This window comes from Pelodiscus sinensis, chromosome 29 (genome assembly GCF_049634645.1).
Source record: "Pelodiscus sinensis isolate JC-2024 chromosome 29, ASM4963464v1, whole genome shotgun sequence".
In the NCBI taxonomy this organism is placed as follows: domain Eukaryota; kingdom Metazoa; phylum Chordata; order Testudines; family Trionychidae; genus Pelodiscus; species Pelodiscus sinensis.
The window spans coordinates 14815924-14842040 of record NC_134739.1 but is presented as its reverse complement, the minus strand read 5'-3'; the positions used below and the strand labels follow the sequence as shown (position 1 = coordinate 14842040).

General features: G+C 57.5%; 1 long non-coding RNA gene across 3 annotated transcripts; it reads left to right on the top strand.

The window, feature by feature from the left end:
- Position 1: 1 nt before the first annotated feature.
- On the top strand, positions 2 to 25131 carry LOC142820970 (uncharacterized). 3 transcript variants are annotated; one of them, XR_012898012.1, is made up of 4 exons: positions 2 to 127; positions 8325 to 8464; positions 8560 to 8745; positions 18851 to 20260. It is a non-coding gene; the product is annotated as an uncharacterized LOC142820970 (long non-coding RNA). The 3 variants fall into 3 exon arrangements; XR_012898011.1 differs by lacking the exons at positions 2 to 127; positions 18851 to 20260 and adding an exon at positions 24969 to 25131 and having other exon boundaries at positions 226 to 8464; XR_012898010.1 differs by lacking the exon at positions 2 to 127 and having other exon boundaries at positions 226 to 8464.
- The last annotated feature ends 986 nt before the right edge of the window (positions 25132 to 26117 follow it).

The window sequence follows — 26117 nt, the reverse complement described above, 5'->3', positions numbered from 1 at the left end:
GGCCGCCCCAGCCCAGCCCAGCCGCTGGGTGGCGGCTCCCGCGCCGAGCGGCCCCTCCCGCGCCACGCACCTGCCGCCCAGTGACGGTCGCTTGGCTGCAGACTTCGGGAAAGTCTCCTGCCGGCGGGTACCGGGGCGCAGCCCCGCCCTGCGCGCGCCAGGCAGGGCCTCCGGGGGTGGAAAAGACTCCGGACTAGCCCGGGGGATCCAGCCGGGCCCTGGGGCACAAGTCCCCAGTCCCGCCGCTGCAAGGGCCGCAGAGCAGCAAGTCGGGGGGACAGGGCTGGCGGGGCCCTCCAGGAACCTCTGAGCCCAGCGCTCCCCGCGAGCACCGGCCGGGGACCCCGCTGCAAATGCGGATTCCCGGCCTTGGAGCCTGCCGGGAGGGGGCTGGTCGGGGGGTGGCACTTGGGCATTTTCCTCCGGGCTTCTTGCTTAGAGTCCCCTGGCAGCAAAAGCCGGTTCCCCGCGTAGCCGCTTGGCTCATGGGGCTCGATGTGCCCTGCAGATTCTTTTGGTTCTCGGTCCATTTTCGAAGGGGGATTGTGACACTTCGCGTTTTTGCAGGGCAGGAAACTGCCCTCGGGGAGGCGAGTTGGTTAGAGGCTGCTCGGCTCAGTCCAGGGAGGTTCTCGCGGTGGCCCGAGAGGAAATGGAAACGCTGCTCAAAGAGCGAAACCCCCTTCCGCTCAAATCGCTGGTTCGTGAGTCTCCTCTGCTCTGAGCAGTGGCCGGCTCCGCTTCATTGCGGACCTGAACCTCCGTCAGTCTGATCTCGGGGGTATTTTACGCCCCTGCCCCCCATGCATAGAAGTGTAAGTGCCTGGGAGTGTAGAACGGGATGCGATTGCTCCTTGTCCGTGCACAAGGGTGGATAGAGCCGGGGAGGGAAGAGAGTGGAAAAGAGAAGCATGAAATACATTCAGCGCCGGTCAGCAGGCGGCTAGTCCATGAATGGAGCCTGCATGCTTCTGTGAGGCTAGAGAGGCAGTTCATTAGCCACTGGGCTGGGAAGCAAGAGATCTGTTCCCTGCAGTGTGTGACCTTGCGGATTTACATCTCTCTGTTTTCCCTCCCACCCTTTGTGTCTCTTATTTATAAATTCCTCAGGGCTGGTGTCTCCTGTGTATGTACAGCGCCTAGCGCAACCAGGCCTTGATTTCAGGCACTGCCAGTACTGCTAGTACGACCACCAGGGAAGAGCTTGCCCATGAAAGCCCTGCTGCTGCACTATTAAAGTCAAAGGGAGTTTTGCCATTTGTCTTCAGTGTGCGTGTAGGATCAGGTTCAAAGCAGGCATCCATTCAGCTCCTAGGCATGGGAACTAGGAGAGGGGGGTGCTACAGAACCCCTGGGCTCCTGGCCTATTGCCTGGGGTTCTGACTACTGCCCCATGCACTGCAGGCTCTGCTGTCAGCCCTGCGGCTGGAGACCCAGCTCCTGGCCCTGTCCACCAGACGGCTGTTTGGGCCCCAAGCACTGTGGGGTTGGCTGCTAGCACTGTGCCCCAGGTCCTGGCTGTGGGCCCCACATGGCAGGGCTGTGCTCCCAGCCTCAGCTGGGGGGGAGGGCAGAACCCCCACTCTTAAAAATGTTCCTGCGCCACTGAATTTCAACTTATTTAGCTTGTCAGTTGTTCATCCAGTAAGATAGCAGCTAGGAGAGCTTGGTTTGCCATGGCTTCCAGTGTCCACAAACCTTGAAAACCAGTAGTTAGCTTCCTGGTGTTTCTGTTCAGTTGGCCAGATCACTGGAGAAACCTTTGAAGCTCACAGGACTTTATTTTGAATTTCAGTTGTAACCCCTGCTGATTGCTGAGTGGCTTGGAAAACACCACATGAAAACAGCCTAGTGAATCTCCCATCCCGATGCACCATCGTAACTTTGACCCCTCCTCTTCCCATGTTTCTTGTAGTATTTTTCCCTACCTCCAGCCCCTTTTCTATAACATGGCCGACGCGTGATCATTTTAGTTCTGTCTGACCTCTTCTGCCTTCTGTGTCTGAAATTCACAACTGGCAAAAACTGAAGAAACATGACTTAATTCCCCTAAAGGCCACTTCATTTATATTATCCCAAAAGTAAACCTGCTACCCTAGGCTCTGACGCTCTTTAAAAATATAGAACTTCCCCAGTCAAATAAACAGTCCCCATCAATTGCTTCCAGCTAGAGCAAAGAGAGAGAAAAGGAGCAGCTGTTTCAATCAATAGAATGACGTGGTTTACAAAGGAGGTGACTCTGCTCAGCTGAGGAAGTGGGTTTTGGCCACAATCCTCTTTATTGGTTAATCTGTGAGGTGCTACAGGACTGCGCATTGTTTTTAAAGTTACAGACTAACACAGCTCCCCCTCTGAGACTTTTAAAGGAGGTGTCGTTATGCTCATTTCACAGATGGGGAAACTGAGGCACAGAGAAGATGGTGGGGGGGGGGGGGAGACTTGCCCAATGTCACAGCAGTGGCAGGGCGAGGAATAGAACTCAGATCTCCTGAGTCCCTCTGCAGTGTGCTAGCTCTTAGGGTTCCTTGTCTCCCACAAAAATCCCACCAGTCATCTTTCTCCTGCGCTGCATCCTCGCTAGTCTCCCTCCTTCTCAAGAACCAGGGGGAGAGATGAGGGCACCATGAAGGGAACTAACTAAGGAGCCGGAAAAGAAGCGAATTTGGAAGGTGTGTGTGTGGGGAGGTGCTCACGGAGAACGCTCGGCCTGCAGCCCTCTCTTTGTACCAGTGGGGCTCAGCTCCCGTGTGGCTGTGGGACGCAGGCAGAAAGACGGGCTCTCCCACGGTAGGGCTCAGGCCCTTGGGGACCAGGGGAGACCATACAGACAAAGATCTGGCACAACGTTTAGCAGATGCTGCTAGTTGTGCATTGAGGATGCTCTTCCTGCTGCTTATGTGGGGATATCCAATCTGTGGGGTTTTCCACCTACGGCCCCCAGGCCAGATCCAGCCCTGCCTTCATTTGGTCTAGTCTGCAGCCAGCCTCTGTGAAATGGGCCGGAAGCACCAGCCTCAGCACCCCAACAACCTGCCCTGAAAGCTCCGGGTTGCGGTGCTGAGTTTGCAGACGTGCCAGGGGTTTTCTTTTAGGCCAAGAGCTCTAAACCCAAAGGGGAGAGAGAAATTGTGTTGTATGATCCTAGCAGAAATAACCGGGCGCGGTGGGATCCAAGCCAGGATGAACCTTGAGGGAAATCTTTGTAGCCGCGGTTAAATCGCAGAATATTCACCCAAGAGAAATGCTGCAAGTGTGAGATTTAAAACCCGATTGGGCAGAGCGTTGGTGGCCCCCTGCCGTCCTGCGTGGGCGGTTTGGAGTCCTCGTGGGCTGCTTGTCTCTAGCGACAACGATTCATACAGAGAATTGCAGAGAATTTCCAAACTCAGCCACCAAGAAGGGAAGCGACTTGCCCAGGGTCACTCGGCCGATCAGTGGAAAAGCTGAAAGGAGAATGCAGCTCTCCTGAATCCCAGCCCCAGGCTCTAGCCACTGAACTGCACCACCGCCGTTAGATGCCACCCTCCCACCCTCTCACTCTTCAGATCTCTCTTCAGAATGCCACTCTGCCCATGCAGTCTCCCCGCAGCGATCTCCCTGTCCCACCCCAAACCTCTCTATCCAGCGCCCTCGGGCCCTGACGGAGGCTGGACCGCTGGAGGTCAGGATTGTCTAGCAGCATTGCCAACACTCCTGCTGCTTGCTGGGCTCTTGGAAGGCACCGAGGGGTAAATTAGAGCTAAATATTTACAGAACATTTGAACCAGGGCTGGGGCTGCAAACAGACTTTATGGGGCCGCGGGGGACTTGCCCATGCTGAGTGAGCATCTGGCTCACTGACATCACGCCGGACCACGGCTCTTGCTGGACCAGAGAGTGCCTGGCTGGGGGGTTCAGCCCTATCCCGGATGTGCGGTGTGTCTATTGGCGCTAGGCGTGAGGTTCCTTGGCCAAGAAGCTGTGGCCTCCATTCTGGGTTAATGCCAGGGCCGCTCAGGAAGAGGAGGAGGGAGAAGGCAAAAGTGGCTTTTTTCTGTCTTTGAGCTTCCTGGATTTGGGAGGAGGCTGGGGACAGGAAGGGGCATAACCTGGTGCACGGCCGAGTGGCGGTTCTAAGCCACTGCGTTGCTGCAGTTTCCTGCCGAGCCACTCAGCAGTCCAGAATAGCACAGGCCCCGTGAACTTGATTGTTCCTTTGCCGGGTCCCAATCCACCATTTGTACCCCTGGCCGTGCCCTCCTCCGGGCTCCACGCTGGGGGATGCCAGGGGAGCAGCATGGCAGCACATCTCCCTTGTGGGAGAGAGAGTTTCATGGCGGGGGGCTCGTTAAGCACTGAGGCCCATGCTGGAGGCTGGAATCTGGTTTCAGTCCATTTGGTCTCCGTGCAGCCCTGAGCAGGCAATTGGTGCTGGGTGACTAACATGCTGTGGGGTCAGCTTGGCCAGCGAGCCCCTTGGAGCGCTGGCCACTGGTCACAGAGGCAACAGAATCCCTGTAGCTGTTCCGTGTTAGCCAATCGCTCCAGCTGCTCTGTCCCCGGCGGGATTCCGGGAGGGGGGGGAGGACGTTGCGAGCGCCCCCTGCCAAGCAGGAAGACGGGTGCGATGTTCCATCCTGGAGCCCCTGGGTTTGCAGGAGGGGCCTGTCGCTTTTCACACGTTTGTCTAATCCGGCTTTGCAGAGCCATCTAGAGGGGAGTCCGGAGGCTTTCTGCTGGATTCCTCTGGTGCGGACAGTTCTGGGGGCAAGTCCCCTTCCTCATCTGGAGAAAGGGATGTGTCCAGGGGACCCCGTGGAGCCTGGACACCCCACGCCCTCCGCGGCGTCACTGCGAAGACGGGCAGGCGCGTAGAGGCTGGACATGGAAACGCTTAGGAGAGGCAGGCGGGCCAGAGGGTAGAGGGCTGGCCTGGGATTTTGAAGCTCTGCTCTTCCGCTGTCCTTCCGAGTCACCACGAGGAAGTCGCTTCCCCAGTCTGTGTTTCTGTAGCCCTCTCGGCCTTGCCTCTTTCGGCGGTTAGCTCTTTCACGCAGAGACCGGTCCCCACTCCGGACAGCACCTAGCACAAGGTGCTACTGTCAGGTTGCTAACCTATGGCTCTGAGCCAAATGTGGCTTACCCTGGCAGCAAACATGGCTCTTTCGGCCATCCCCGAGTGCTGGAGCGCGAGCCGGGCTGTGGCAGGGCAGCTCCTGGGGGCCACGCCTGCAGGAGAGCACTCGGTTGGGTGGGCTACAGGAAAACGCCCGCGTTTCCTAGTCTCTGCTGGAAATAGGTCTCTGCTCCTGAAAAGCTGCACCCTTGGGGACGGGTCGTGGGGAAGGCTCCGCGTGACGGTGCAGGTTCAGGGTAATGGAGCGTGTGTGCGACCAAGGGAAGGGTGGCAGCTGGATGACCGAGAGGTGTCCGTTGTGGAGTGGTGGATTTTTTCTTCTGTGTTGATGATTGTAAAATTGTCCAGCGATGGGTTCCCTTTTCTGGGTCTATGCTGCCCTCTCGTGGGTCTCTTTTATCTGGGGAAAGCAGCATTTTCATGGGGGAGCCGTGGTAAGACAGCAGCTTGAAAAACGAGCCGTCCTGTGGCACCTTAGACTAGAGACTCACAAGTTTATTGAGTCGTGAGCGTCCGTGGGGAAAACCCACTTCCTCAGAGGGGCTGGAGTGGAGCCCGCATTTGATGAGGTGGGTTTTACCCACGGACACTCATGACCCAACACGTGTGTTAGTCTCTGAGGTGAGGGGCCTGCTGGTGTGTTCAGCACTGCCCTGTATTTCGGGTTGGTTGTGGGAGACTGGAGTGGGGGCTTGCCAGGCGAGGGAGGAGCCTGGAAAACACGGATGCTGAACATTTCTTGGGGGAAACGTGGAGAGCAAATCAGACGCGATGCAGCAATGAACTGGGTGGTGTGTTGTCTTTCCCCTCCACACGTCAATATGAGGAAACCCTGCGGACACAGCTGGTTCCAGAGAACTTTGTGTCTAGCTAATTAACACACGTGGAAGGCCGACCTGCCTGTCTGCCCTACTGCTCTGCTCAGATTTGGTGGCTTCTGCATTGGAAGATGGGAAGGCCAAGCCAAGGGCTATTGAGAGGAAAACCACCCAGGGCCTGTGCACCGTGCAGCGGAAAAGGCCAGCAGGGGTGTGGTCGGCCGATCACGTGCAGGCGTCTGCTCACAAGTCGTCCCCTGCGATATGGGCACCTCTCGAGCCGTTGCATCTGGCCGGCGCAGGGGGACTCCCGACCAGAGACGTGAAGAGAAGCCCGGGGGAGTTCAGTGAGAGACAGAATGGCTGTGAGGTTGGAAGGGCCGGTTTATGCAAAGCTAAATAGATCAAGCTTGGTGTGGTACCCCCGATCCTGCACCCGTCCGCAGCAAGATGAGCCTCCGCCAGCCAGAGGAAAGGGAGAGTTTATTGCTTCTCCAGGATACAGGGCAGCACAGACGTGATGTGGCTACAGGAGTCAGGGCCAGGATGCCTCAGACCCCTTGGGTTAGGGGTCCCTAGCCCCTCAGCTCAGGCTCTTCCCTTCATTTTCCCAGCCAGCCACTGCCCCTTACCCCGAAACCTGGTCTTGGTCTCTGTCTCTCTCCCTTTGTCTCTCCCCCTGGGAATCCCCTGTTATCTCCTCAGGCTGAGCCCCGGGGTTTGGGTTAATCCACACGCGGGTGAGTCAGTGGGAATCGCACAGCCCAGCACAGGGGACCCTGGGTTACAGAGCAGACCCCCGCACTACGCCACACTTGGCCACGGGATTTGAAGGGCCGGACCCTGAGCCCTCAGAGCTGCGGAGGGAGAAGAACCTCTGAGGACGGTGGCTGAAAGGGACGCAGTAACGGGGCTGAACTAGCTTGTCCCAATCCCTTTCTTCCTCTGTTGATTCCTGAGGGCTCTGTCAAGCCGGTCGGCACGGCTCAGCCCCGTTTTTCACTGGGGAAGCCCTGGCAAGGGGAAGAGGGCGTCACCCAGCAGGCCAGCAACTGAGACAAGACGGCCGGTTGAATCGCTCTAGCCCCGCACTTTCTGGTCCGGCAGCCTCCGTGGTCCGGCGTCAGTTGAGTGAGCCGCGTGCTCACTTAGCATGGGGGTGGCCAAGTGCCCCGCAGTCCCATAAGGCCTAGTTCTGAGTGCTCCGTGCTGTTGTTTAGCTCTAATTTACCCTCAATGCCTTCTCTAATTTACCCTCAATACCCAAAATACAGTGAGTAGTGGAAGGGTCGGTGATGCTGCTAGACTATATCGACCTCCCCTGGTCCAGCAAATTCTCTAGTTCGGCACCGGTCAGGTCCCGAGGGTGCTGGTCTAGAGAGGTTCAACCTGTAAACCCAGATCCCTGAGTCCTGCCCACTGGGCCACACTGTCCCTGAGCAAGGCTAATGTAGTGTAATGCCAATGAGGGGAAAGACGGGAATATTCTGCTGAATCTATGGGGTAGGAAGGATCCCTCAGACTTTGAACTAGTCACCTGGCCAGTGGTGGAGGCCCAAGCGTGCACACTCTGGGGCAGGGGAGACTCCAGCCCTAGCCACTGTGGGGGGGAGGGGTTGATCAATTTCTCCCTCGCTCATGTCTGTGACTTTGTGAATGCGCTTTCTAGTCAGCCCAGTCCAGGAATCACACCGAGAGCAGAGCGCTAGAATGTCCGAGTTCTAAGCCCAGATGCAACAGCAGCCTTCTGCGTAGCCTTGGGCACATCACTTACCACCTGAGTATAATGGAGACAATTCCTGCCAGTCCCTGAAATGTGACTGACGAAATAATTAATGCCAGGAGTGCACGATGAAGACACAAACAGCCAGTAACATTCCTAGGAAATACATGAGGCTGATGGAATACAGCTGGGTTCATACCACCCCTCTGGAAATACCAAAGCCCTTTACGAAGCCGGCAGGGCCGGTATCCCGGTGGTGCTTAGTGATAGGGACACAGAGGTGAGCTGGCTCGTGCCGGGGACCCAGCAGGCAAGCGGTAAATCAGGAAGTAGGTTGCAAAGTCCCATTGGGCACCACATTCTGTGTCGTATATAAAGCCAGAGTGGGTCTCCTTGGCTGATTGTCGTGTGGGTGTGTGGAGTGTGTGTCCCCCTACGTGCACGTGTGTGTAATTTTCTAGATGCCAAGCGATCTGTGTGACAGAGGCCACGGAACTTCCCCAAATCATTCCAAGAGCAGATCCTTCAGTAAAAAAATAAATAATCTGGATTTAATCATCGCCAGGGATCCCCCTCCCCCAGCTGCGGTTGCAGGGGTCCAATGGCTAATTACCCTCCCTGTGAAAGCCTTACCCCTGACTCCCAGGTTCAATCTGTCTTGTTTCAGCTTCCAGCCGTGGGTTCGTGTCAGACCTTTGTCTGCTTGCCTGAAGAGCCCGTTTCCAAAGACGGGTTCCTCGTGGAGATCCTGATCGACTGGAATTGAGTCCCCCTTCCCCCCGACTCTCTCTGTGCTGAGCGAAAGAGGTTAGTTCCTTGAGTCTGTGACGCTCAGGGCACTTTTCTAGCCCTTCCGTCATTCCCACGGCTCCTCTCTGAATCCTCTGCCGTTTGCCCAACAGCCTTCCTGGACTGTGGCCCCAAGCTGAACCCAGCAACCGCCACAGCAGGGCCACGGACTGCGGTGAAATAACCCCTCCTGGAGAGTCCCCTGTTCACACATCCAGGGACTGCACCAGCCTTTTGGGCCACCCCGCTGCTGCTTATCCACCCTGCCCCCAACCGTTTTCAGAGTCGCTGCTTCCCAGGTGAGTCTTGCATCCAGTTGACGAGGCCACTATCGACTTAGGGGCCTGATCTGTGTGTCACCCGCCCGTGGGATCGGCATCACGTCTGGGGTTCCTAGCTTGCCACGGGCCTTCGATTCCCCCAGAGGGCACACTCAAAAAATCCTGGTCTAAGTTCCGTCACCAGGTTAAAGGGAGGTTGGGGGCTGATCGTCCTGTCCCCAATGGCGTTCAGCTCCGCCCTGGGTCCTCCCACCTGGGGCTGCTTTGTAGCCACGTGGCTCATTTAAAAACCCCAAATCTCTGAAAAGCCGTTTTGTTGCCTGTGACATGCCCAGGGCCAGGGAATTAGGTACAAAAGCAACGCCCTTGGGCGGAACATCCCAGGACGGTTTCCGCCCTCTCCCATCCCGTCAGCCTGAGGGCCGCGCTCTGTTCTCAAGGAACATTGTGGGGTACACGTGAGTGTGTAACATCAGTGAATGAAACGTACGAATTTCCACCCCCACGGCACTTCAGTTGCGTGTCTGTGCCATGCGGTTAGGCCTCCCTTCCTGGCGAAGGTTGAGAGAGCATGTTGGGATTTGAAAGGACAAAACCAGTTCATAGGTTCCTCCCTGCACCCTCTCTTGTTTTTACAGGGCACACACCCAGACGAGGGGAGGGAGGGGGAGATGCATCTGGGGAGCCCCTCACTAAAATACAGGTGACTCTTTTGGAGGGTCTAGAAAACATGAAGCTGTGAGGGAAGGCTGAAGGAATTGGGTTTGTTTAGTTTAGAAAAGAAAAGAAAAGACAGAGAGGGGACGTGAGAGCAGTTTTCAAGTATCTAAAAGGAGGAGGGAGAAAAATTATTCTTCTCGACCTCTGAGGACAGAACAAGAAGCAATGGGCTTAAACTGCAGCCAGGGAGGTTTAGGCTGGACATTAGGAGAAACTTCCTACCAGTCAGGGGGGTTAAACACTGGGATAAGTTGCCTGGGGGGTTGTGGAATCTCCATCCCTGGAGGTATTGAAGAGCAGGTTGGACAGACGCCGGTCAGGGATGGGCTAGACAGTATTTGGTCCTGCCGCGAGGGCAGGGGACGGGACTTGATGACCCCTCGAGGCCCCTTCCAGTTCTAGTGTTCTAGGATTCTGTGATAACTCTGGAGGCAAAACGTTCCCTGACCCAGATGCTCCGTGTCAGTCCCAGCGCTGACGTCGCGTTAGCGGGACGCTCCCCTGACGTTGCCGGCGTAACTCATGGCTCTCAGAAGTGCACTGCAGTGGGTACTGACTCAAGCCAGGGAGTTCGGAGGGCGATGGGCCTTCCCGGTTTGGGACTCTAGAGGGCAGCAGGCAGCCGCTGTCTGGCTGGGTGGGTGGGTGGGTGGCTTTCTCCATGGCTCTAGGAGCCGATGGAGATCCGTGAACTGTGGCTGGATTTCTTTAGGGTGAATTACTGAAAATGTGCGATGCTGCCAGGGAGGCCCCCCCTTTGTGGTGGATTTTGCCTCAGTGGCCAAAACCTGTCTCAGAAACATGGCGTTACACATGGGCTGTGTCTAGACTGGCCAGTTTTTCCAGAAAATCAGCCGCTTTTCCAGAAAAACTTGCCAGCTGTCTACACTGGCCGTCTAGATTGGCCACGGACGCTTTTCTGCAAAAAGTGCTTTTGCGGAAAAGCGTCCGTGCCAATCTATATGCTCTTCCGAAAATGCTTTTAATGGAAAACTTTTCCGTTAAAAGCATTTGCGGAAAATCATGCCAGTCTAGACGTAGCCATGGACGGTGGCTGTAGCGGAAGAGAGGAAGGAAGGAAGAGAAGGAAGGGAGGAAGGACGCTGCAGGGAGAACGATGGGGGTAGACGGGGTAGTTACCCACGTGAGAACTTGGCCGGGATCCCAATGTAAACAGGGAGTGGCTATCACGGGGGGTGGTTATGCTCTGTTACACAGGTCCCATGTTCCACTCCAGAGACAGCTGCATTGTTGTTCTGGTACCTGACAAAACGCTTTGGCCGGAGGTACATTTAAGGTATTCATCTAGTGAAGGGAATGGATTGCTGTGCTGAAGAATATTTCAGTTATTTCTCCCTTTGGGTTCCTCCACAAATTGGCTTCTCTGATACCTGCTAATCTTGGCCCCAGAAAACGCTATCACAGGGGTCTCCCATCTTTTGAAGCACGAGATCACTTTTTGAACTTAAGTGCAATCCAAAATCTACCACGAACCCAAATCCCCTCGCCCCGCCCCCTTCCTGCCCCTCCTCCGAGGCCCCGCCCCTGCTCACTCCATCCTCCCTCCCCCATCCCCACTCCCTCCCACCAGGCTGGGGCCGAGGGTTGGGTGCAGGCTCTGGTCGTGGGTGAAGGGATCTGGAGCGCGAGAGGGGCTCTGAGCTGAGCTTGGGGCAGGCCGTTGGGGTGTCAGAACGGGTTCTAGGTGCAGACTCTGGGAGGGTGTTTGGATGCCGGGAAGCTCGGGGCTAGGGCGGGGCTTGGGGGGCAGGAGGGGTTCATGACTGGGGTAGGGGTTTGGGATGTGGGCTCCAGCTGAGCCCTGCTGACCTCAGGGGGCTCCTGGGTGGGGGTGCAGGGGGGCTGAGGCAGACTCACCCCAGCCTGGCCCTGCACCACTCCCCAAAGCAGCCAGCAAACTCCCTCCCAAGCCCTGTTGTGCCCCCTCTCTGCTCTGTGGAGACAGGATGCAGGGTGGGAGGGGGGCACCCTGACATCAGCCCCCCCCTTCGCCCTCCCCTGCCCTGCACAGAGAGCAGGAGGCTCCCTGGAGTGGGGGGAGGCAGCTCCAAGGCAAAGGGCAGGAGATGAGCAGCTGGGGGGGGGGGCAGCTGAAGTCCTGGCACTTATAGCCTCTTGGCCAAACCAGTCAGGATCCCCTGTCAGAGGCTCCCAGATCGACCGGGAGATCCCGATCTCCTGGCTGGTGACCCTGCTCTATAAAGACTTCCTGCTTCTGCTCCAAGGTGCTGCGGATCCAACTTCTCATGTGTCAGGGGCAGGGACTTTAGGGAAAGCCCCGCCCCCTGCTCCCCTCCCCACCCGTTTCTGGAGGCTTCCCAGCTCCGATCTGAAGGAACTTATTTCCACCCCACACACCGAGGGGATAATGTCTCTAATTCCACCTCCCTTCCTCCGAGGCCAGGTATCGTTTCATAAGAACAACACAGAGAGCAACTAGACTCTCTGGGAAAAAATAATTATGGGAAAAACAAATCAGTGCCATGGGGCTTTCATGAAAATCCCAGGTTTGTGAGTTTGGACCACAGCCCGTCTGCCCTTTCCCTGGGCCGGCGAGGACTGCTTCACCGCCGCCAGCGTGTTTATTTCCTTTCAAGCCTCTGGCTTCCCAGCGGAAGGGAGTAGGAAAGGTTTGGGGATTTGACCCTCTTTGTGCTCAGTGTGCGTGCGTGGGGGGAATTTTATACTTTATTTTCTCAAGGCTTTTCTCTCTCTGCCCTGCCTTTTGGCTGTGCTTCCAGACTTCGTCACTTGAGCCATCTCCTGCCTCTGCTCGCCCCGTTATCCTGCTTTGAATCTCATCCGTAGGCTGCAGAATTCACTAGGCAGGCTTGCTCCATCATTTGTGTGTAAATTCCTCCGTGCCCTCTTGCAAAGCAGCGTGCGTGCAGGGTAGTAACTTTGGGTTCCGAGGCCAGCTTGGAACCCGCATACTGGCAAGGAAAGGCTCCGTGTTCTCCTAGCAATGTACCCCTCAGCGGAGTCACAGCTCTGCAAGGAGGAGCACGGATCAGAAATTTTCTGATGAAACAGTTTGGTAGGAGGATGCCGAATCATGTTTCTTAGAGCCATCGTGGATGCAGCAGGCTTCCTGCGAATGAAAGGCAGGGCTCCAGGGGGCATTTTCCTGGTTTCCAGAAAAGTTCCCTCTAAGCTTTTTCACCCACGTGCAATTTTTTCCCACTCATGTGTGGAATGAATGTTGTATGTGCGCCGAGGCATGAGCGAATGTGCACCACTAATGGAAACAAACAAACCGAGCGCTGGGCACCCTGCTAATCATCTGGGCACCCCTGGAATCTCTCCCGAGTGGCTGCACAAATTTCCCAAGCTCCCTGCCATGGAGTGGGAAGTGTGGAAGTCTGGACCTAGGATGAGTTCACATGGTCCATAGGTGCAGGATGCAGGGGTCAGCTAAGACCCACAGCAGCTGCTGAGTGAAATTGACATTCATCACTGAGACATGGTGGGTGAAGAAACCTCTTTTGCTGGACCGAGTTCTGTTGGCGGGAGCGGCCAGGCTTCCACTGTTGCGAATTCAGAACAAACCCACATGGTGGAACAACAGAATTCTCGGTGAACTGGAAATCCCACCGCTCAGCCAGCCCCAATAACGATGCAAGGGAAGCACGCACTGATACAATCCGATAGCACCAGGATGCAACATTTGCAGACACCTGCATTTTTATGTCCCCCCTCTCCGCCCCGCCCCACATGGCTCATGATGTGAATGCAGCAAATTAAGCTGGATTTGCCAGTCAAACAGGGGATGCATTTTGGGGGGTGGGGGGGTGGCGGCACGTTGGGTTCCCCCTCTTCCTGCACCCTGTATTGGCACGGACAGACTCCACCAGCCAGTAGAACAGAGGGAGTTTATTGCTCCTCCAGGATACAGCCCAGCACAGATGGAATCTGGTTACAGGGCAGGCCTAGGATGCCTCAGCCCCCCTTGAGATGCGGGAGACCGGGCCCCTAAATCCCAGCCCCTTGCCTAGGCTGCTTCCTCCATGATACCAGCCAGAAACTAAAAAACTCTCTCCCAGCCCTGCCCCCCAGCCAGGTGCTGGTCTCCACCCTCCTCCCTTTGTCTCTCCCCCTGGGAGGCTGAGCCTGGGTGTCTGGGTTAATCCACATTTGAGAATCTCCCATCCCAGCTGGGTCCTCACTGCCTCTGCTAGCCGTGCTGGCTGGGTCCGAGCTGCCTGCCCGTCGGATGACAGCGTAGACGTACGCAGAGCGTGACCGCCCTCCAACGGCGGCGCTGAGCACCATGCGGGGCTGGGCAGCAGCTGAGACGTGAGCGGCTACAGCTGCAATGAGAAATCTCACCCCGCTCCCTGCTCCTTCCCTTCCCCCTGGGGCTGGAAGCTGGCGCTGGGCTGTCAGAATGTGTCTCCAGCTCTCTCTTCCCCATACCTAGCAGGCCCTGTCAGCGTGGGCCGGGCCAGGGTTGTCGGCAAAGCGCAGCAGAAACCGTCCATCTGTCTGAATTCAACAGCCTGGACGTGCTGAGGGCGGATGCTCCCTCTCCAGCGCCCTGGCTGGGCCAGTCCAGGCGGGAGGTTGGTGTCTGACCAAGCCCATGTGGGTGGGTTTGTTTCTCTTAGTGGGAAGGTGGCCCCCAGAAAGTCAGCTTGACCCTCCCAGCTGCTCCTGAGATAAGCGGAGAAGGGGGGGGAGTTTGCTGCTCCCCCTTTTCATCAAACTCCGTCTTCCCCATCAGGCCCCTGCATTTCTCTGCCTCTTTTCACTCTCCGCTGCCAGGGGCAGGCCTGGGTGTCCCCCTCCCCCAAGCTGGCCCCAGAGTGGGCATAAGCTCCTACGTGGGTCAGAAAAGGGGTCCCCGCCCAACCCCTCTCCCCAGGTGAATTTCGACTTTTTGTTGAAAAATTAAAAATGGCAAAAGAACACGTGGCTGGACAGTGCCCAAAAAGGAAGGGTAGAAACGGGCTTGGAGATGTTTTCCCAGCCAAATTAAGAAACCAATCAGCCCATTTGTTCCCCGTCCAGGCTGCCATTGAGTTAACCCCCCAATTTTCCCCTCCCAAGAAGTTTCAATTGAAAACTTTCACCCGACCCTTCGCAAATCATCTTCCACCTGCAGATCTCCAAGGGCTGCCTCTGAGAGGTAGTTTGCTCAGTCCCATGCAGGCTTCCTTCCCACGCTCTTCCATCCCTGAGCAAATCTGTTTGTGGCTGGTTATAGCTGCGTGTTGTTCGGAGGTAGAGGCCCCAGGCTCACGTGCGAGGTGTTGCACTCGGGTAATCCCCTCTGCTTGTTTTCTCAGCCCTTTGTTCGTGGCCATTTTCATTTGACCCTGCGGGTCAGCGAAAGCATAGAAGTGAACAAGTCACCAGATTGATGTGGCTTAGTGGACGCAGCCGGCCTGAGACTCAGGAGACCTGGGCTTTAATCCTAGCTTGGACTTCAGGAAAGTCACTTCACCCCACTGCACCTCAGGTTCCTCATCTTTAAAATTAGGTAATGATTCTGACCTACTTTGTAAAGTGCCCTGAGATCTACTGGGGTGGAGAAAGTAAATAAGGAAGTGTAATTTACTCCTCATCACACACGAACTAGGAATCACCCAATGAAATGCATAGGCAGCAGGTGTAAAAAACAAAAAAAGGGAAGTAATTCATCACACAGTGCAACGTCCACCTGTGGAACTCCCTGCCATAGTATGTTGTGAAGGACAAAACCATAGAAGGGTTCAACAAAAAATTAGACACGTTCATAGAATCATAGAACTGGAAGGTTATTAAGTCTAATGCCTTGTGCTCACAGCAAGACCAGGTACTGTCTAGCTCATCCCTGACAGGTGTCTGTCTAACCTGCTCTTAAATATCTCCAGTGATGGAGATTCCACAACCCCCCTAGGCAATTTATCTCACCCTGACAGTTAGGAACTTTTTCCTAATGTCCACCTTAAACCTCCCTTGCTGTAATTTAAGCCCATTGCTTCTTGTCCTGTCCTCAGAGGCCAAGGAGAATAAATTGTCACCCTCTTCCTTGTAACACCCTTTTAGATACTTGAAAACTGTTATATCCTCTCTATCTTCTCTTTTCCAGATTAGTCTTTCACTCTTCCCTCCAGGGTCGTGTTCTCTAGGCCTTTAATCATTTTTGTTGCTCTTCACTGGACTTTTTCCAGTTTGTCCACATCTTTCCTGAAATGTGGTGGCCAGCACTGGACGCAATACTCCTACTGAGGCCTCATCAGGGCGGAGCAGAGCGGAAGAATCACTGCTCGTGTCTTGCTCACAACCGTCTTGCGAATGCATCTCGGAATCTTTGCTGTATTTGCTACAGTATTGCACTGTCCGTTCATATTTAACTTGTGGGTGACTGTGACCTCTAGATCCCTTTCTGCAATGCTCCTTCCTAGACAGTCCCTTCCTATTCTGCATGTGTATACGTTAGGGGTGGGGCAAAGGGCTCTCGGTGGACCAATCAGGGCCTGGGGACGGGGGAGCGCGAAGTCTTCTCGCCCCGCAAGAGCATGTGGTGGCTAGAGACCTTCGCCGGCTGTTTTAAAACTCCCAGCAGGTCTCCTCCCTCTAGGCGCCTAGAAGGAACCCCAGCTGTTTTAAAACAGCTGGCGTGTCTCTCTAGGGGGTGCAGTGGGGGAGGGAGGGGAAAGACTTCTCGCGCTCCCCCACCCCGGGCCAATCAGGGTGGGGGGGGGAGTACAAGAAGTCTCCTGGCCCCGCCCCTTCTGGGGTGGCCCAAGACCATTTCAAACATCTCTGAAGTGGTCCCCTTTTTAGAGCTGATTGTCCGCCCCGGTGTACCATCATGGAGGACAGGCCCATCAGTCGCTATAGCCCAGGCTGGGCACGGAGGGTGTCTCGAGTCTGTTTGCCAGAGGCTGGGAATGGGCGACGGGAGGAATCATGTGATGGTCACTCCCTCTGGGGCACCCGGTACTGGCCACCGTGGGCAGAGAGGACACCGGGGTGGATGGACCATTGGCCTGGCCCTGCCTAGCCGCTCTGACGTTCTACCTAAGAGCCAGGCATTACTCGTATTTCCTGGTGTCGCTGTCTCCCTTTCTCTCTCCATCCCTTATCTCTTGGCCTGGCCGTAGATGTGAAGCTCGCTGGGGCGGATGTTCGGAGTTTGTACAGCGCCTGGCACAGTGGGGCGCTGGTCTGAGATCGGGGCTCCTGCCCGTTACAGCAATACAAATAGTAGACGATGATACACCCAGAAAGCCTTGCTGCTCAGAGCTGGCGGGTGGGGGGCTGGATGTTGGGGGAGCATGGGGCTAGGGCAGCGAGGGATTGGAGAGGGGGCATGGCTGGGAGGTCAGACAGGGTGGGCGGTGAGACCCACACGTTGGAACTGGGTTGCACCGAACCCCATTTGAACTCCACTTCGCACGGCTGTGGATCCGCTCTGGGCGATTATTTCTGATGTGCCCGGGAGATATGGGTCAGGCCAGAGAAGAACAATCACTTCTGAGCCCAGTAAGCAATTCCTCCTGGGGCCTGAGGTTTTGCGGCGGGAGGCGAGGGGGGGTCATGAGAATAGTGCTGCAGGTGTTGTCCCTTCCCTTGTTTTTGTGTAGGGTGGAAGGAGTCACCTGGCTTTGCTCGGGTACTTCACTCAGATAAACTTTGTTTTTCTTCATTTAAATCATTGCTCTGGGCTGGGGGTCAGGGGTTGAGTACGGAGGCTGCCCTTTGGTCATATCCTGCTCTTTGCCCAACACACGCAAGCCATAGGAAGAAACACATGGGCCCATGTGTGTTACGTAACATACAAACACGCCAGGCCTAGCTACAGACACGCTGCTGCTCGGACTGGTTTCTAAAATATGTCGACGCTGCACACTTAGGGCATGTCTACATTACTCAATTTTGTCACCACAACTGACTTTTAACAAAAAAAACAGAGGGAGCGTACACACTGCCATGTGACATGTGTCAGGGAAAACACTCAGTTTTGGCAACAAAAAACTGCTACCCATACAAGACACTTTTTTTCTTTTCCCCTCCCTTTATTGTGCACAAAGAGCCAACGTGGACTTTGCAGTTTGTTTTGTTGACAGAACTGGCTTCAGCCAGTTACCCACAGTACCTGCCTCGGTTGCTCTGCTCAGTGTTTTGAGATCTCTGCTGCCCTGCAGGCATGTGCGCCTCCTCTTTCAAAGCACCAGGAAGTATCTGAGAGCTGAGTGTGTTACTCCCTTTAGGGAGCAAACAAAGAGCAAATTATTGGACTGCTCCCTCCTACGCCTCTGCACTGGGAACACAATGGCAGGCTGCTGGTTGCTGCTGGGGGAGGGGAACAGATTGCTATGCTGCTTAGACATTCCTCAGCAGGGAACGCTCACAGAGCTACTCATGATGCTGCTCCCAGCAGCTGAGGCGGCTATGGGAGAACTCAGAGGGAATCCCACGATGCAATTAGCTCAGTCTTCCTGCAACACTTCACCATAGAATACATATTCCCAGTGCATTGCTCCCACTGTCTATGATGGTGCCCCCAGTGTGGACGTAATCTGTTAACAAAAGGAGCAGGTATGAACACCCTCTGGCAAGTTTTGTTTGGTTCACTTTTCGGCGTCGACCTGTTTTGTTGACACAACCCGGTTGTGTGGCCACAGCCTCAGTCTGGGCTCTCACTCACGTTGGCTCCCACCCCACTCCCAACTCAGGCCAGGGATCACTAAGGAATCCATCCTAGGAGCCTGCTGGGGGCAGGTCAGAGCCTGGGTCCTTCGACCCAAGCCCTGTTTTGCTGTGCGGACGCGGCAGAGACCCACGCCCACGCCAGAAGGTCGGGGCAGCGCAGGGTGGAAGTGGCGGGTGCGTGGCTGCTCGAGAGGGGGCGTGGAAACCCAGAGCCCCCACGCCCACGTGGCACGGACCTGGGTTAACTGGGCAGTGTAGACGCGCCCCGAGCGAGTGGCCAAGAGGCTCACCCAAGTCACAGGGAGTCTACAGGGTTCCCTTTGCTGTGCTCCGGGAAGCGGCTGCTTCACCTCTGCTTGGCAGGGAGCCCCAGGCGGCGAGTGGGGAACTGGCAGGGAGCTACCGGGCCACTCGCAGCCGCCCCATCCACACCAGGACGCTCTCCCGGGCACGCTCCTCTCCACTTCCCTCTCCGCTGCTCCTGCAGGGGCCGGAAAACCATCCCCTTCCCCAGGCTTTTACATCCTCATAAACACCCGCTCTCGGGAGGCAGCCAGTCCATTTAGGGAGGCCCGAGTGAAAACAGAGACGGGCTCCCTTTCTCCTGGCCACTTTAGCTCAGGCGAAGGGGGGTCCCGAATTGAAACAGGGCCATTCCTAGGTTTAATGGCCGTGTTTTGCCTTGATCTGGGAGGGCAGGGGAGTGAATCATGTCACTGTGAACTCGCTGTCTTGGCAGCCAGCGGCCTCTGCCTGGCTCGTAAAGGCGGCTGTGGGGATCTGCGTTCTGTCTCCAGCCTGGGTCGCTACTTGTCTTAGAAGGAAGCCAGGGTGAAATGGACAGATGCCAGGCACCCCGCATGCCGGAGCTGCCTCTCCACCACCCTGTGCAGCAGGGACCTCGCAGGATGCTGAAGAACCAGGAGGCCTCGCACAGCCCAGCAGCCCCGGACTGGAGAAGCCCTTGGCGTGCCGGTGTTCCAGGGCACACGGCTGAACTTCGCGTGTGTGACAGCGGGATCCCCCGGGCCGGTTCGCCTGCAGCCCGCGAGTGCACTGTCAGAGACCCCCAGTGTGTGGGGCCCTACGCTGCCATGGAGCTAAACCCTGTGAGAGCAAGTCTGTTACTCTGCAACTTGACAAACAACCAGCAGCTCCCGGCCCTGCAGAGACGAACAAATATATTAGAGCCTGAACTTTTGTGGGTAAATCCCACGCTAGCAGTTAGAGGCGGGAGACGGAGGGGGGGGACCCTCGACTGTGCTTTCAAGGGCTTGGGATTATAGGAGATACAGCCAGACAATGCCCCGGCTAATGCATTTGTCTCTTTCCCAGAGCAGACAGTAGCAGATGTTTCTGAGAGAAGAATTAAACCCCTAAGCAAGGGCTTTGCCCTGTACAATCTACGGGATATCTGAGAGAGCTTGTCTGTCTGTCTGTCTGTTCAAGCACTTCTAAAGGGTGAGAGCTGGGACCACCCCATTCGGTACTCAGCTTCCTCTTCTAACGCCAAGCAAGGACGGGGCTCGGCTGTGCCAGGACACGGGGATGTGCCTGGAGTGGGATAATACAGAAAAGAGACCATCACCAGACAGGTGAAAGGGGCTGCCTGGGGGTGTCCCCCAGCTGGGACTGCCCCATCCCCAGGCCTCTCACCCCCTCAGACTCCCTTTAAGGAGGGCAGTGGGGGCTGAACCCCCCCCCAATTTGTACGGGAACATTGTCGGCTGTTCCCCTCTATCAGGGTGGGAGGGGACAGTGCCCAGCTGGCTGCATCCTCACTCTGGCTGGGCAGCGCAGGGGGCAAGCGAAACTGGACCTGCCCCAGCCAAGGACATGCACCCATCCCCCACTGTGCCCGCTGGAGCGGCAGCGTCCATGGAGAGACGCTTCTCACCTGGCCCCCAGCTGCTGCGGTGACAGAGGGCTGCGGGTGTCCTCTCTCCCCGGGGCAGCCTGCATCCCGACCCCCTCTCCCTGGACAATTTCATCTTATTTTCCAAAACCCCAGAATGAATTAAGGACCCGAGCCCGGCCGGGGGGATCTTCTAGCCCTTACTTCAGGGCTCTGGGGCTTAGCCTGTCGGGCCGTCTAGTCTGGGTCCTTGCCTCTTGCTGGTCTTGTTTCAGGAACACGTTCTGCCTGGAGGCCCTGCCTGCTCTCCCCTCGGGCCCTGAAGCCAGTGGGGGCTCAGCTGCAAGCCAGTGGCCTGGAACTCAGGTCTGCTGGCTGCTGGAGTGGCCTGGGGGGGGGGGATGGGGATGGGGGGCAGCATTTGGGCGGAAGGGGCAGGGCCAGTGGGCTGGCCTCCCCAAAGGGACGGGGATGATGTGGAGGGCAGTTCTATTTCACGGGAGCACTGTTTATTTGGGGGGGGGTCTGAGTCTCCTCCATTGCTGGTGTTTCTCTGCCCGCCCCCCTCCCCCCGCCAGGGCGCACAGAGCAGAGCCAGGGAGTGCAGGCAGAGGGCCGGCGGTGCACAAGCTCACGGAAGAAGGGAGCCCGGCTTGCTGCAGGCTAGCAAGTCCTTTCCAGCCCCCACGTCCCCGTATCAGGTTGGGCCGGTCCAGCGTGGGGGCAGCTTCGCCCTGGCCGAGCACCGGCCGTGGTTCTCGGTGGCCGGTGGGACACAGCAGTTTGCAGTTCGGTGCCGGAGGCGGGCGGCTCTGGCCAGGTGCCTGGTGCTCACACCCCAGAGGGAGCAGGATGGATTTTCCGGTTGCTGTTCCGGGCGTGTGACTTTGTTGCTGTGGCCAGGGAGAGCGGGGCCGGTAGCGGGTGCCTAGAAAAGAACTCGCCGCACGCTTGTTGAATGGGGATTAATTTCTTGGTGTGTCTGTCATTCTCTGTCTATTGATGCACCTGCAACACCTGTGAGCCTTCATCCAGATGGGCGGGGTGGCCGCGGGGTGGGCACTAGACAAATATGGAGCAGGAGGCGACAGCCAAAGGGGGGGGGGAGGGGACAATGGCACAGGGTGAGGAAATGGGGAAGTGACCAGGGAATAAAGAACTTAAAAACCAACCAATGGTCTGGTAGCACTTTATCGACTGCCAACAAAACACGGACAGGGGGTCATGAGCTTTCGTGGGCACAGCCCACTTCTTCAGATGTTGGATGTCCAGAACCAAGAATAAATAAGGGGAGCGGGGAGAGAGGAAGGAAATGGGGGGCAGGGGGAAGAGGACATTGGGAAGGAAAGGAAGAGGACTAACACCGGATGCTACACAGACATCAAGAACCGTTGGCACCTTCCTTAGTGGGCTGACAATGTGCAAGCCAACCGATAGCGCGATTTAGACCGTCTGCGTGGGACTTAAACGTGAGAATGAAGTGGAGTCCTGGTCCGAACGCCAGACTCCAGACAGCCCCCTCTGCCCCGCACGGCCAGGCAGGGTTAGATCTGACGTTTGACAGGCGCCCGGATGCTGAGCCACGTGCCGTGTCCGGGGGCCCGTGTGTTTCTTTGCGGCTGTAAGGCACGAAGCGCAGCCGGGGAGATGCCGGATTGTGGGCGTGTAGGCGCCTGGCCGCTCTGGGAGATGTTTTGAAATCCTCCGCAGGAAACGTGTCCCCTCAGGCATCGCTAGCAGAGCCCCGAGAGCTGCGCACTGACCGTGGCGCAGGCGAGGAGCCGCTGAGACCCGTGTACAACGGCACCGTGTTTCACACTGTAGCCCCTGCCACTCGGGGGTCTCCCATGTGCTTTGCAAGTGAACGAAGCCTCAAGGGCCCCTTGTGCCCAGTGGCTGCTGCCATCTCAGCCTGTGCAGATGGGGAAGGCAGGCCCAGCAAGCTAAGCGCCGCGCCCAGCCTCCCGGGGCAAGCGGCCATGCTGGGAAGAGAACTGGGGAACGCCAGGCCTCTGGGAGTCAGGGCCCTGAGCAGCCTGGCGCATGGCCGCTCCCTTCCGACGCACGCCCCCGGGGGCTGGCTGGGGAAGCAGGCGAGGCGAAGCATCAGGCTCAGGGCCGGTGTGTGCTCCCAGCAGTGAGCAGTGACGTAAGGCCACGGTGCAGACCCGGGCGAGCCCCCCGGAAATATCCCCCCACGCGCTCTGGGGGCCCGAAAGCTGCAAAGTGGCTCCGTTCTGCCCCAACCCCGGGGGGGGACTCTGACTTGGCACCGCTCCCGGGAAGGCTCCTGTGACCTGCGTAGTTCTTGCCTTTGAGCAAGACCCCCCCTTCCCTCCCAACCCGCTTGCCACCAGGGTTGGGGCTGGTCCCTCCCTGTGACGCGCAGTGGATCTGTCTGCGTAGCCCATTCCCTGACACCCGCCCTCCCCCCTCCCTGCTTTGTTTGGCCTTTCGCCCCAAAGTCCACTCAGCTCTGGGCCCCGGGGCCACAGGGGTGGGGGGCTGAAAGCAGGTTCCCCCCCCCCCCATCCCTGCGGGTGGACGTGGTGCTAAGGCAGCTCCAGTTGCTGAGAGACTCTCACCCGACCTCGGGCCTCTGGAGAGGCATGAGCGGGCAACGGGCGTGCAGCGTTCCAGACCTGCGTGTCCACGGGCTCCCAGGGGATCCTCCCTCTGGTTCCCCCCTCGGCCGGACTGAGCCTCCCTGCTGCGAGAGAAGGGGGCTGGCCAGGGCACGAGACCTGGGGGACGGCGCCTCGGCTCCGTGGGCAGAGCGCTCGGCCGGCCAGACTCCCCACGCGGAGCCGCCTCTTGGCCTTTTTTCGTGCGTCTCTCATGGCGGTGGCGCCCGCTCTGCTTGGGACCAGGCCGGGGTTTGCCGAACTGGGCCCCGGCGGATTTGGGGCCGGGCCGGTGCACTCGGCTCTGTGCTGCCCGGGGCGGTGCGGGCAAAGCCACCGGGCCTTTGGCTCAGTGGGGAATAATCCAGATGGGTCCCTCTTGGAAAGCCTGGGATGGGGGGTCCTAGATAGGCCAAGAGCCAGTTCCCTGCGGGAGGCCAAGCAGCCCAGGTCCCGCGTACCCAGCGGGTGTTGCCAGCCTGGGCCGCCTGTCCCGAGGCGAGAGCAGACAGCTAGTGACGGTCGCCCGAGGGAGTCCTGTCGCCCGACCTGCTTGTGAATCCACGGAGGTGATTTATGTTCACGCTTCAGAACCGTTGTCCTTCTGCGCCTCGACTGAAGCCCTCGCTGACGCTGACACACGCGCCGGACTGTCTTGGCCACGGTGGCTCTCCAGTGTTTGGTCAAAAGAACAGAAGGGTTTTCCGGCCACCCCTCTCCCCGTCTGAGTCGCAGAGAGACGAGCCGCGCAAGGGAACGGGAACGGGACGGTTCTTCAACCCGCCGCGGCCCGTCCAGCCCGGTTCCTTGTGGCGGCAGGCTGGTCCGCTGCCGGGCGGCGCGCAGAGCTGGACAGGGAAGAGAAGACTCAACGGGAGGCAGGGACAACTCCTTGGTGACGCCCGAGGAAGGCTCCTAAGAGACGCGCCAGAAGCTGCATTTCTGGAGCCAAAAGGCTGCGGGACAAACAGTCGCGACCGGAAACAGCGCTTCCCGGGCCTGGCAAGGAGCAGTCCGGGTAGAAGCTGCCTGTCTGGGGCGTCTGGGACTTGAGGAGAGGGTGGCAAAGCCACAAGGCCCAGCCAGGCTCTGTGTGCGGCTCGCGGGAGGCTTTGTGGCCCACGTGGCTTCCGTCCGTGTGGCGCTTTCCCTCTGCTCTCGCCCGCGTGCCACAGGGCGCCACGTGAGGGCTGTGCCGATGGCACACTGCATGGGCAGGGCCGGGCGCCCCCTCGGCAGCCAATCCCAGCGCGGCTCCGCGTCCGTCAGCCCAACCCCGCCCACGTTCCAGGCACGCGAGCGCAGGGAGCAAAGCTGCCTCTCCCGGGACAGCGGCGTGGCAACCACGCTCCTGCGGCCCCGGAGAGGAAGGAGGCGGCTCATGCGGCCCCCTCGCCAGCCCAGGTATTCGACGCGCTTCGGGCTCCCGCCCCATGGATTTCACGAAGCCTTTTTCTGCTTGATTAAAGAACCCCCGCAGGGAGCAAATTAAGGCGCCTCAAGCAGCCCCACCTACACCGAGGCCCCCTCCCAGGGCAGCCCACAGCCGCGCCAGGTCCCTGGGCAAGGGGGGAGGGGGGCCCGGCTCCACGCTCCTGGAAGGGGCAGGGGCAGGGGCAGGGGCAGGGGCAGGGGCAGGGGCAGGGGCAACCAGCCCTCAGCGCCACCTGGGCGGTGGGGGGCCCCCGGCCAGGCCTCAAAGCTGCCAGGAGGATGCGGCGCTCCAGCAGGGCTATCGCTGGGCCCTGGGGCAATTTCCCCCTTTGTCCCCCCTCGCCAGGCCCCCCCCAATCACTCGTTGCTTTGGAAAATGCAGGACACAGTTTCTGAATCCTCCATCTCCCCGTTTGTCTCTCCGAGCCCCCGGGACGGGCTAACGCCAGCTCCTGCCAGTTCCCACCTTTGACCCGAGACAGGAAAGAAACTGTTTGTAGAACTGAGCCACATTGTGGCTTCTGAGGTTTTAGAGAATTAAACCAGCAAATTGCCCATTTATATGAAACCCACACTTGGCTGGAGCTCCCCGGGGAACCTGAGCCCCCCAGTCAAATCAGAGCGCGGTGGGAGAAGAATCAATCATTTTTTTTAAGACAACCTCTATTGTTTCCCTTCTGCAAATCCTTTCTTGGCTCCGATTTGAACATTTCCTTTTCCCAGTGAGAAAGCGATGCCGACGCACAGCCGTCTTTTTTCCCACTCGGCTAAGCGCAGCGCTCAGAGACATGGAAACCAAACTCCCCCCCGAGCTGTTTTAATAGAGCCAACTGCCGTGCCGGTTGGGGAAAGACCTTTTCCAACCCAGCAAATGTTTTTGAACTTAATTGGATTTGCTCGCCATATTTCTACAGCTTTCATGCGTCTTATTTTGTTATTTATAGGGTACATCTGTCCAAGAGGGAACCTGCCCTTGCTTACAAGCCCCTCCAAGAAGTGATGCCCCTGGATTATTGCAGTTCCCACGAGATCCGGGTTTGTCTCCCACGTTCTATTGGATGAATCCCCACTGGGGAGGGAGCAGGCTTAACGCAAGCGAGGGACAGAAACACCAGTGGGGGGGGGGGGGACTGGCGCTGCAGCAGCTGGTCTAGGAGCTGGGGGGATCATTTCTGGGAGCACTTAGCATATGATGGAGCCTATGCCCTGAATTTCCCGTGGGGCACTAGATCCAAGAAGACAATTCCCACTGACTTCAGTGGAGGCCGAAATTCGCCCCAGTGGGTTTCATGTGGGTAAGGAATGGGAGCAATGCGTCGCAATCTACTTAGTTACGGTGACAATGCAGAGAAGAGGGGAAATAAAACGTCATCCGCAAGCAGCTGAAGGAAGCAGGTGCCCGTCAGCTTACTGTGTCTGCAGGCGAGGAGCGGGCTGGAGCGCCCATCGCTCGCAATGTAAAGTAGAAGCGAGAAAGCCCCAGAGAACAGAACAATCCAGCAATGGATGGGAATGCGCTATAGTAACAAACCGTGCCAATTAACCCACGTGACCCCCACTGGATCCTGGGTCTGAGGTGGTCAAAGCCGGCCCAGAGACAGAGCCACACGGTTCCCCGTGGAACACTGACTCTCCCAGCTGACTCTGAGAGCCTCTGCTGATGTCTTTGCCGACTTTCACTCCTGCAAATCCAGCGCTCAACTGTTTGGCGCCCGCGATGGCGACAACGTGCGTAGACGCTGCACCTGCCGTTTCCTCCCCAAAGAGCTTTCAGCCCTTTGCAAGTGAAGCAAATTGCACCGCTGCAAATGGGGGAAATCGGAGCCCGGGGAGGGGCCGTAACTGGCCCATGGCCCCTGCAGCAAATCTGTGATTTGAACATAGGGCTCCTGACCACAGTTGCGTGCATGCGCATCTGCCCAGGAGAGATTCCAATGCCACCCAGCTGATTAGCAGAGCACCCACAGCCAGCAGCATGGCTTTCTATAAGTGGTGCACATCTGTCCATGTTTCAGTGCACTGAACAAAATTTATTCCACACATGGATGAAAACTATTAGAGGAAAAACTGTTCCTGACTGTGCCTTAATTCCA